This window comes from Arachis stenosperma, chromosome 10 (genome assembly GCF_014773155.1).
Source record: "Arachis stenosperma cultivar V10309 chromosome 10, arast.V10309.gnm1.PFL2, whole genome shotgun sequence".
Taxonomy (NCBI): domain Eukaryota; kingdom Viridiplantae; phylum Streptophyta; class Magnoliopsida; order Fabales; family Fabaceae; genus Arachis; species Arachis stenosperma.
This window is the reverse complement of record NC_080386.1, coordinates 31,984,136-31,995,490: the sequence shown is the minus strand read 5'-3', so window position 1 is coordinate 31,995,490 and position 11,355 is coordinate 31,984,136. Positions and strand designations below refer to the sequence as shown.

The following is an 11,355-nucleotide window of genomic DNA, read 5'->3' as shown; positions in this document are numbered from 1 at the left end:
CTCTATGTCACAGTATAGAGATTCCTTGAGGTGTCAGAGGAACAGAAAAATAGAAGGAAGAGGTATAAGAATTCGAACTTAGTGAGATAGAGTTCGAATTGTGCATTGAGGAGGAGTGGTACTCCATAAATAGAAGGATGTGAGAAGAGGGGAAGAGATTTTTCGAAAATTAAGTAAAAGATTTAAAAAAAAACATTTCGAAAAATTGATTGATAATTTTCGAAAACTAAAAGTGGGAAAGAAATCAAGTGATTTTTGAAAAAGATTTTGAAATTAGAAATAAAAAAGATATGATTGAAAACCATTTTGAAAAAGATATGATTAAAAAGATATGATTTGAAAAACAATTTAAAAAGATTTGATTTTAAAAATTAATGACTTGGCTAACAAGAAAAGATATGATTCAAACATTAAACCTTTCTCAACAGAAAAGGCAACATACTTGAAATGTTGAATAAAATCATTAATTGATAGCAAGTATTTTTGAAAATGGAAAGAAATTGATTTTGAAAAAGATTTGATTGAAAAGATATGATTTGAAAAAGATTTGATTTTGAAAAATTTTGAAAACCTGAAAAAAAATCTGCATTAAAAACAAAATCTTCCCTCTTGTGCCATCCTGGCGTTAAACGCTCAGAATGGTGCACATTCTGGCGTTTAACGCCCAAAGCACTACCCTTTTGGGCGTTAAACGCCCAGCCAGGCACCCTGGCTGGTGTTTAAACGCCAGTTTGCCCTTCTTCACTGGGCGTTTTGAACGCCCAGCTTTTTCTGTATAATTCCTCTGCTGCATGTACTGAATCTTCAGTTTCCTGTATTATTGACTTGAAAACAGAACCAAGATCAAATAAACAATGCATGCAAGACACCAAACTTAAAATGAGACACTAGACTCAACAAGAAACATAAAATATTTTTGGTTTTTATGATTTTGTAATTTTTTTGGATTTTTTGAAAATTAAGTGGAAAAGAAAATAAAGGTATCAAAATTCTTAATGAGAATTCTAGGAATCATGCAATGTTAGTCTAAAGCTTCAGTCTAAAGGAATTAAACATGGATAGCCAAGCTTCAGCAGGACATTGCATTCAAGAGCTAAATTGATGAGAATCAATCAGCTTTGGTGATGATAAGATCATCACCTTGAAACACTAGAATTCATTCTTAAGAACTCTGAAAAATACCTAATCTAAGCAACAAGATGAACCGTCAGTTGTCCATACTCGAAACAATCCCCGGCAACGGCGCCAAAAACTTGGTGCACAAAATTGTGATCACTACTTTTCACAACTCAAATAATCCCTAGTAATGGACCCAAAGACTTGGTGCTCAATACCATGGCATAAACACAAATTTGCACAACTAACCAGCAAGTGCACTGGGTCGTCCAAGTAATAAACCTTACACGAGTAAGGGTCGATCCCACGGAGATTGTTGGTTTGAAGCAAGCTATGGTCACCTTGTAAATCTTAGTCAGGCAGACTCAAATGGTTATGGATGATATATGAATAAAACATAAAGATAAAGATAGAGATACTTATGTAATTCATTAGTGAGAACTTCAGATAAGCGAATGGAGATGCTTTGTCCCTTCCGTCTCTCTGCTTTCCTACTGTCTTCATCCAATCCTTCTTACTCCTTTCCATGGCAAGCTGTATGTTAGGCATCACCGTTGTCAATGGCTACAGTCCCATCCTCTCAGTGGAAATATTCAACGCACCCTGTCACGGCACGGCTATCCAGCTGTCGGTTCTCGATCATGTCGGAATAGAATCCAGTGATTCTTTTGCGTCTGTCACTAACGCCCCACAATCGCGAGTTTGAAGCTCGTCACAGTCATTCAATCATTGAATCCTACTCAGAATACCACAGACAAGGTTTAGACCTTCCAGATTCTCTTGAATGCCGCCATCAATTCTATCTTATACCACGAAGATTCCAGTTAAAGAATCCAAGAGATAAACATTCAAGCCTTGTTTACTTGTAGAACGGGAGTGGTTGTCAGGCACGCGTTCATAAGTGAGAATGGTGATGAGCGTCACATAATCATCACATTCATCAAGTTCTTGAGTGGGAATGAATATCTTGGAATAAGAACAAGCTGAATTGAATAGAAGAACAATAGTAATTGCATTAATACTCGAGGTACAGCAGAGCTCCACACCTTAATCTATGGTGTGTAGAAACTCCACCGTTGAAAATACATAAGAACAAAAGTGATCATTGGCTTCGGCCCCCAAAGAGGGAACCAGAAGAACCAAGATCTGATCTAAGATCTAAAGTGATCAAAAGATACCAAAGATCAAAAGATCAAAATACAATAGCAAAAGGTCTTATTTATAAAGAACTAGTAGCCTAGGGTTTACAGAAATGAGTAAATGACATAAGAATCCACTTCCGGGCCCACTTGGTGTGTGCTTGGGCTGAGCATTGAAGCATTTTCGTGTAGAGACTCTTCTTGGAGTTAAACTCCAGCTTTTGTGCCAGTTTGGGCGTTTAACTCCCAATCTTGTGCCAGTTCCGGCGTTTAACGCCGGGCAGTTTTGAGCTGACTTGGAACGCCGGTTTGGGCCATTAAATCTCAGGCAAAGTATGGACTATTAACCATTGCTGGAAAGCCCAGGATGTCTACTTTCCAACGCCGTTGAGAGCGCGCCAATTAGGCTTCTGTAGCTCCAGATAATCCACTTCGAGTGCAGGGAGGTCAGAATCCAACAGCATCTACAGTCCATTTTAGTCTCTGAATTAGATTTTTGCTCAAGTCCCTCAATTTCAGCCAGAAAATACCTGAAATCACAGAAAAACACACAAACTCATAGTAAAGTCCAGAAAAGTGAATTTTAATTAAAAACTTATAAAAATATACTAAAAACTAACTAAAACATACTAAAAACATACTAAAAACAATGCCAAAAAGCGTACAAATTATCCGCTCATCAATACCTAATCTAAGCAACAAGATGAACCGTCAGTTGTCCAAACTCAAACAATCCCCGGCAACGGCGCCAAAAAACTTGGTGCACGAAATTGTGATCATCAATGGCGCCATCAACATGGTATGCTCAATTGCCATCTCAACTCTTTATCACAACTTCGCACAACTAACCAGCAAGTGTACTGGGTCGTCCAAGTAATAAACCTTACGCGAGTAAGGGTCGATCCCACGGAGATTGTTGGTATGAAGCAAGCTATGGTCACCTTGTAAATCTTAGTCAGGCAGACTCAAATGGTTATGGAGGATATATGAATAAAACATAAAATAAAGATAGAGATACTTATGTAATTCATTGGTGAGAATTTCAGATAAGCGTATGGAGATGCTTTGTCCCTTCCGTCTCTCTGCTTTCCTACTGTCTTCATCCAATCCTTCTTACTCCTTTCCATGGCAAGCTGTATGTTGGGCATCACCGTTATCAGTGGCTACAGTCCCATCCTCTCAGTGAAAATGTTCAACGCACCCTATCACGGCACGGCTATTCATCTGTCGTTTCTCAATCAGGTTGGAATAGAATCCATTGATTCTTTTGCGTCTGTCACTAACGCCCAGCCTTCAGGAGTTTGAAGCTCGTCACAGTCATTCAATCATTGAATCCTACTCAGGATACCACAGACAAGGTTTAGACCTTCCGGATTCTCTTAAATGCCAGCATCAATTCTAGCTTATACCACGAAGATTCTGGTTAAGGAATCCAAGAGATAATCTTTCAAGCCTTGTTTGCTTGTAGAACGGAAGTGGTTGTCAGGCACGCGTTCATAAGTGAGAATGATGATGAGCGTCACATAATCATCACATTCATCATGTTCTTAGGTGCAAATGAATATCTTAGAACAAGAATAGGTTAAATTGAATAGAAGAACAATAGTAATTGCATTAATACTCGAGGTACAGCAGAGCTCCACACCTTAATCTATGGTGTGTAGAAACTCCACCGTTGAAAATACATAAGAACAAGGTCTAGGCATGGCCGAATGGCCAGCCCCATGATCTAACATAGCATAAAACTATTGAAAGATAGCTACCAAGATGAGAATACAATAGTAAAAGGTCCTATTTGTAGAAAACTCGTAGCCTAGGGTTTACAGAGATGAGTAAATGACATAAAAATCCACTTCCGGGCCCACTTGGTGTGTGCTTGGGCTGAGCATTGAAGCTTTCATGTGTAGAGACTTTTCTTGGAGTTAAACGCCAGCTTTTATGCTAGTTTGGGCGTTTAACTCCCATTCTTGTGCCAGTTCTGGCGTTTAACGCCGGGCATTCTTGAGCTGATCTGGAACGCGGTTTGGGCCATCAAATCTCGGGCAAAGTATGAACTATTATATATTGCTGGAAAGCCCAGAATGTCTACTTTCCAACGCCGTTGAGAGCGCACCAATTGGGCTTCGGTAGCTCCAGAAAATTTACTTCGAGTGCAGGGAGGTCAGAATCCAATAGCATCTGCAGTCCTTTTCAGCCTCTGAATCAGATTTTTGCTCAGGTCCCTCAATTTCAGCCAGAAAATACCTGAAATCACAGAAAAACACACAAACTCATAGTAAAGTCCAGAAAAGTGAATTTTAACTAAAAACTAATAAAAATATAATAAAAACTAACTAAAACATACTAAAAACATACTAAAAATAATGCCAAAAAGCGTATAAATTATCCGCTCATCACGGGTCAACCCCGCAGAGAGCGACTAGATGACGAGTCTGAAGAGGAGGCAGAGTATGTAAGACAGGAAGACCATGGTGACATAGCAGCCAGAGCAGAGGACTCACCACCACCACTATCTCCGGGCTCACAAACGCATGAGGTTCGAGATGATCCTTTTACCTCCCCACCTGGTTGGGTGGATTTGAGTGCATCACCAAATGGTCATAAGAGATCCATGATAGAGGAGATCCAGTTCAACAAGGTATTCCAGGTTCACATGACAGACTAGTATACCATACAGTGTATTGTGGAGTAGTTTCGCACAGCCAAAGAGCGTAGTGTTGCCCAAGAGCCTCATTTTTCATCAACTCCTGCATATACATCGACGTGTGCTCCTTTAGTGTCAACGAGAGCTAGCACCTCCTATGGAACTGGTCCCCTCAGGTTCTCAGTATGTGATACCCCCATCAATCGATTACGCGCGACTGATGACTGCTCTCCCCCCAAGACCTGCACCCGTACAACCTCAGTACTACTCACAGTCATATACTCTTGGCCTACGCGATCCTTCTTAGGTGTATCCACATCCTCCACCCTCATTGCCATTAGGACCATTGCACACATAGACTCCTGCGGCTCCACGACTTGTAGACCACCTCATCATCGGCCACAGCTTCCAGGTTGTGACACTGGGCATTGGTTGCATTACCCGCCTGACAAGCATCGATGATTTATTTTAGATACCTTTTATAATATTACTCTATAATATTTCTACCAATTATTTGTACTTTATTATTGAGAAATGAATTTTATTTTATTTAGGATGTTTTTTGTATTTTACTTACTAGCTTTGTGAGCTTTATGCACTTTGTGTACTGAACTGTATTTAGATTATGTGATGTTGATTACTTTAGTACAGTACCTCATTTCTAGTATATTATAAAGAAAGAAATAAACATTGCATTCGATATGTGATAAACAAAATCAATAACACAATTGTGATAACCAAACCATATGACTACATGACACACCTATAACAAACACCATGCGCCAACAAAAAACACACTTCTAATTATCCTTTGTTGGCTGATTGGGATAGCCTCTCCGGGTATGTCTAGTTTGTCTATAGAGCCCATACCACTTCTCTTAGTGCTCCACTTCGTTCATATCATTACAAAACCTCGTGGAGACTGGGAAGCCTGTTGCTTTCCTGCACATGGCGAGATTAGGACGTAAACATGTATTGAACCACTCTGCCCATAGCTTCTCATTCTGGATCAGGGGAAACTCCACCTCATACACCTTGAACATGGCCTCCTACGTGTACACTGAATCCACATATGTACCCCACTCGACACTTGCGGTGGCACAAGTAGCAAGTGCATGACGACAGAAAAAATAAAGTGACTGGAAAAGACCATAATCACATGTGCCCCCACTCAACCACACACGGAATGACCCTTGACTCCAACTCTTAAAAGGCTCTAACTCTTCCACCATAAAGGCTGAGGCCCTCCTATCACTGTGTGTTACACGCATGTGCCATTTGGGTATGTGCCTCCCGACCCTTCCTGACAAACAACTGTTGCAGCCTCTTGTATGTGCATCTAATAATGGTTGAAATCGGCAAATATCGGGTGCCTTTCAGAACTACATTAATGCACTCGAATAAGTTGGTGATCATGTGCCTGAACCTTCGACCACTATCGCAATATTGTAACCTATTTCCTTGTTAGCTTAGTCGGCCATCTCTCGCGGCAGTGTCCTCAAAGCATCCATGTACCATTCATACCTAGCCTTACTTGGATTATAAGCAGCATTCATCAGATATCGCTTTTCCTCGGCAGATTTGAAATGAGACATGAAGTTTGTAGCTTTGTGCCTCACACAATACGCATGGAACATACTAGAAGGCAGCCACCCACTCTCATCAGCTTTTAGTGTAGCCTTGATCGCTTGCAATCTGTCAGATATAATCAAAAGCCCTTCTTATAGTGTCATATGACGCCTCAGGTTGGGACGAAAGAACGAATAGAACTCCGTAGTCTCAGACTCAACAATTGTAAAGGCCAAAGAAAAGATGTTATTGTTACCATCTTGTGCTACTGTAATTAGCAACACTCCACTATATTTGTCATACAGATGCGTCCCATCAACGGAGACAAGTGTCTTATAATGCTTGAATGCCTCCACATATGGAGGAAAAGACTAGAACATCTTATCAAATTGGTTGACATCACAAACCAGTAAGTGCCTCTCATAGTACGGTACCGCCCTGACATCACATATTGTTCCAGGACAACAACTCTGCAAAGCTTGAAGCAACCTCGGAACCTTGTTATATGACTCATCCCAATCCCTGTCTATCTATGCAATTGCCTTTTACTTCACCATCTAGACCTTTCTGTATGAAGGTTTGAAATGATAGCTTTGCCTAACTACACCTTATAGAACAGGAATAGTAACTGATGGGCTGGACCGTATCATGTAACACCCATTATTTTCCAAAAAGTTAATTATGAATTAGTTATGTTTTATCTTATTAAATTGAGATTTTTATTATAGAAAATTAATTGATTTATCTCTAATTTTTAAATTAGAGTATTTATTTGAAAATAATTTGTGAGTTTATAAATGAATAGTATTTTTCAAATAATTATATTGAATTATATTTGATTTTGAATTACTACTCTACCCCATAATTTTATTAAAATTTCTACACTACCCTTATTGCTTTTAAACCCTAACCCTAACACACACTCATCATTCACACACTCCCTCACTCAGCGCTGCCACCGTCACTCATGCTATGCACACACACACGCACAACCAGAGGAAAGAACGGGGAGAATAAGAAAATAAGAGAAGAGAAGAAAGGGGAAAAAAGGAGAGAACGATGCCGGCTAGGACTCCGCCACTGTCGTCGTCAAGCACCAGTGAGAGAGATCTCAAGGAAGAGAGAAAACACGATGGAGGAGAGGAGAAGGGGGTGCTCTGTCACCGCTGAAGCTCGACCATTGTGGCTAGGGCTTGTTGCCATCACTGTTCTGCATCTGTCAGGCTGTTGTGCTGCTGCCAAGGGGATCATGGGAGGAAGGAGGGATGTCTCGCCACTGAGCTATTGCACTATCTCCAAGTTATTGCGCCGCCATAGGTATTGACTGGAGCAGCCACCGCTGCTGTTCTCTCTTGCCGTAGCCCTCCGTGGTTTTTATCATGTTTTGTTCTTATCGGTGAGGGATGTCGAAGTTGCTGCTGCTCTATCTTTTTGTTCCTCTTTAATACAGGTTGAGTTATCATGATTGCATATTGCATTGTGGCTGTCATTGCTGCGGGGAGTCATCAGAATTGCTAGAATTGCTGCTTTTGTTGTGTTGTTGGGTTTTGACTAATCGAGATAGAGGCTTTTTCTTAAACCTACTTTTCTTTAAGGAATTGTTATAAATCGATATTGATGTGAAAAAAAGTATTTGTGTGATTGTGCGAGTCTTATGGATTAAGCTAGACTGTTTGGATGAACGTGATTTGATTAAATGCTTAAATAATAAGATTAAATGAGTAACTGCAAATAGATTATGGTTGATTTGTGAGAATAATGGATGAAGTCGGTTATTTGTGGTTATAAACTGTGATTGATTTGATTGGTTGTTGGAATTCTTGATTATGATTATTTCTTTAAGTTGATGATTATGTTAATTTCTTTGATTTGGTGATTATGTTGAATTGTATGTTGAGAAATGGTTGAGAAGGGTTTGAGAGATATCAGGTTTGGATGGAACCCTTGAAGGATGAAAAAGACCTAGTTTTAGGGGAGGTTCTGTCAAAATTTTTATAAGAAAGAACTTATTCTGGTTTGATTAATTATGAAAAGAATTTTATTTTTGGGGCACTTTAGCAAAATTTAAAGTAATGAAATTGATTATCTTGGAATAAATGATGTTTATTTCAATTAAGATGATTGGAAAATAAAATTATTTTTTAGTCTTTTAGAAAAGTTTTGAGCTTGAAAATGAAGTTGAAGTTAGTTTTGGAAACTTGGTGAAACAAAATGAGTTTTATTTAATTAATTATAATTGTAGGGTTATGTTTTGAGAAGTTTTAGTGAATTTAAAGTATTTAAATTTGATTGGTGAAATGAAATAATTCTCGAGCCTTTTTGGGAGACTCTTAAACTTAAAAATTATTTGAGTATTAGAGAAGTTTTAGTTTTGAAAACTTTTTTGGAGATATAAATGTTGTGGGAATGGTGGTTGATAAACCACTATTTTATAGTTTATATTGTGTTTAATTGTGTGATTTTGTCGTGATCCTTACCCACTTATTCATCAATTTAGCATGCATTTAGATTTCCTTCCTGAATTTATTACATGTTTGAAAATTGCTTCCTAGAGACTTTAATTATTTAATTTTAATTCTCCTTTATTCCATTCGATGCCGTAATCTGTGTGTCAAGTGTTTCAGGCTTTATAGGGCATGAATGAGACGAAGATTGGAGAGGAAGCTAGCAAAAATGGAAGGAACACAAGAATTTGAGGAGATAACTAGCGAAAAGTGACGCGGTCGCATGGCTCACGCGACCGCGCGAAGGAGCGCAAATCGCAGTGACGCGGCCGCGCGGATTGGAAAGCACAAGCAACGCGGTAGCGTGGACGACGCGAACGCGTGAAGAGGAAAAGTGCAAGCGACGCGTCCGCATGGACGACGCGATCGCGTAACATGCGCGATCTGCATAATCTGGAGAATCCGAAACCAGCGATTTTGGACCCTATTTCGGCCCAGTTTTCGGCCCGGAACAGCAGACTAGAGTCAGAGAATATGCAGAAACAACGGCGACACATTCATTGAGTAGTTTTAGATCTAGTTCTTCACTCTCTTAGGTTTTTCTCTCTAGCTTTTAGAATTTTAATTTTCAATTGGTCTTAGCATTGGAACTTTGAGAAGAGTTATTTCCTCATCAAGACTTCATCATTCTAGTTTGTTCTCTTAACTTGGTTTTATTCTTCCATGTTCTTTGTTATGTTCAATTTTGTCATTCAGATACTTTTATGATTAATTAATGCAATGATTATTTCTTTTTAATTTAATTTCAATTCCAATAATCATGTCTTCTTTTAATTCCCTTTCATGTGCCATGGATTCTTTATTTACAATGCGTGAGTAGTTTAATTACTTGATGGGGAGTTGATTAAAAGGAACTCTTGAGTTGGAAGGATTGAAGGAAAAATTTGTAATTGGGTTAAATGTTGGATTGCTATCCTGTCACCGACGCCAATCCCTTTGAACTAAGTAGGTTGCAACTTGTGAACAGATCTAGCATTCCCATTTGTTTGACTTTCCCTTACCTAGTAAGGGATAACCAAACAGAATAACTATTAATTATAAATTAATCTTACAATCACACCATCAATGATAGAGATTCTAACCAATCAATTCCCACTCAAGGCTTTTATTTATATTTTTTAAAATTCCTCAATTTAAATTCCAATTTACTTAGCTCAACTTCTTGGAATATCTGATTAATAAAACAGCACACTTTTCTGCAACTCGTTGGGAGACGACCTGGGACTTAAAACTCCCAGTAATTTTAATTTAAACTTTCTGTGACATATTTCTAAATTGATAGGCAGATTTTCGGTGAGTTAAGAACTATACTTGCAACGTAACCATTTAAATAAATTTTTAATTCACCAGTTTCTGCACTCCATCAATTTTTGGCGCCGTTGCCGGAGAGTTGCAATAGAGTGCTAATTTTATTAATTAGAATTTATTTATTTGCATTTTATTTAATTTTGCCACTATGAGCTGCATGTTTCTTTCGTCAAATGACACGTTCACTTTTTGATCCGCGCTTGCTAATATTCGATCCTGAAATTGAAAGAACAATTTCACGAATAAGGCGAGAACAGCGTAGGTTAGTCCGCTCTGAGGGCGGATCTGAAAGTGAATCTGAGGAAGAAACCAGTCCCCGTTCTACTGATTCGGTTGTTTTACATGCAGAAAACATGGCAGCTAGAAGAGTTACCATTCAGGAGGAAGGAGCTCCTGATTTTACAATGCAACCGTTTCAAGCGCATCATCCAGCGGTAGCAATGGATTTTGAAATAAAGATCGCACTGCTAAATTTAATGCCCAAATTTCATGGCCTACCTGCTCAAGAGCCTATCAATCACTTGAGAGATTTCCAGGCAGCCTGTTCTACTGTCAGGCGTGATGGCACTGATGAAACTTCAATTCTGCTGAAAGCTTTTCCGTTCTCTCTTGAGGAAAAGGCAAGAGAGTGGTACTACACTCAACCTCTAGCAAATGTATCCAACTGGGATACACTCAGAAAGGAGTTTCTGGAAAAATTCTTTCCATCTGAAGTTACTGATAAACTGAGGAAGGATATCTCTACAATTATTCAGGATGACAATGAGACTCTCTTTGAATACTGGGAGCGCTTCAATAATCTTCTGGAAGCATGCCCCCACCACATGATTGACAAGATCGTGCTACTCAGCTATGTCACACAAGGTATGAGGCCCCAAGATAAGACCACATTGGAAAGTGCCAGCAATGGGTCTATTAAGAAGTACAAGACCACTGATGAAGCTTGGCAATTGATTAGTGATTTAGCTGAATCTACTCGGAACCACAGACAGAAGCAAGGTCGTTCAAGGGCCGTTGCAGAAGTATCTTCTGGCATAGAGACTGCTGCTCTAAATTGAAGCATCTGTGAAATGAC

The 11,355-nt window shown here is 39.1% G+C and overlaps 1 non-coding gene across 1 annotated transcript; it reads right to left on the bottom strand.

Annotated features, from left to right (window-relative positions):
- Positions 1 to 11,002: 11,002 nt before the first annotated feature.
- Positions 11,003 to 11,110, bottom strand: LOC130958346 (small nucleolar RNA R71). The gene has a single exon (XR_009077473.1). It is a non-coding gene; the product is annotated as a small nucleolar RNA R71 (small nucleolar RNA).
- Between the last annotated feature and the right edge of the window lie 245 nt (positions 11,111 to 11,355).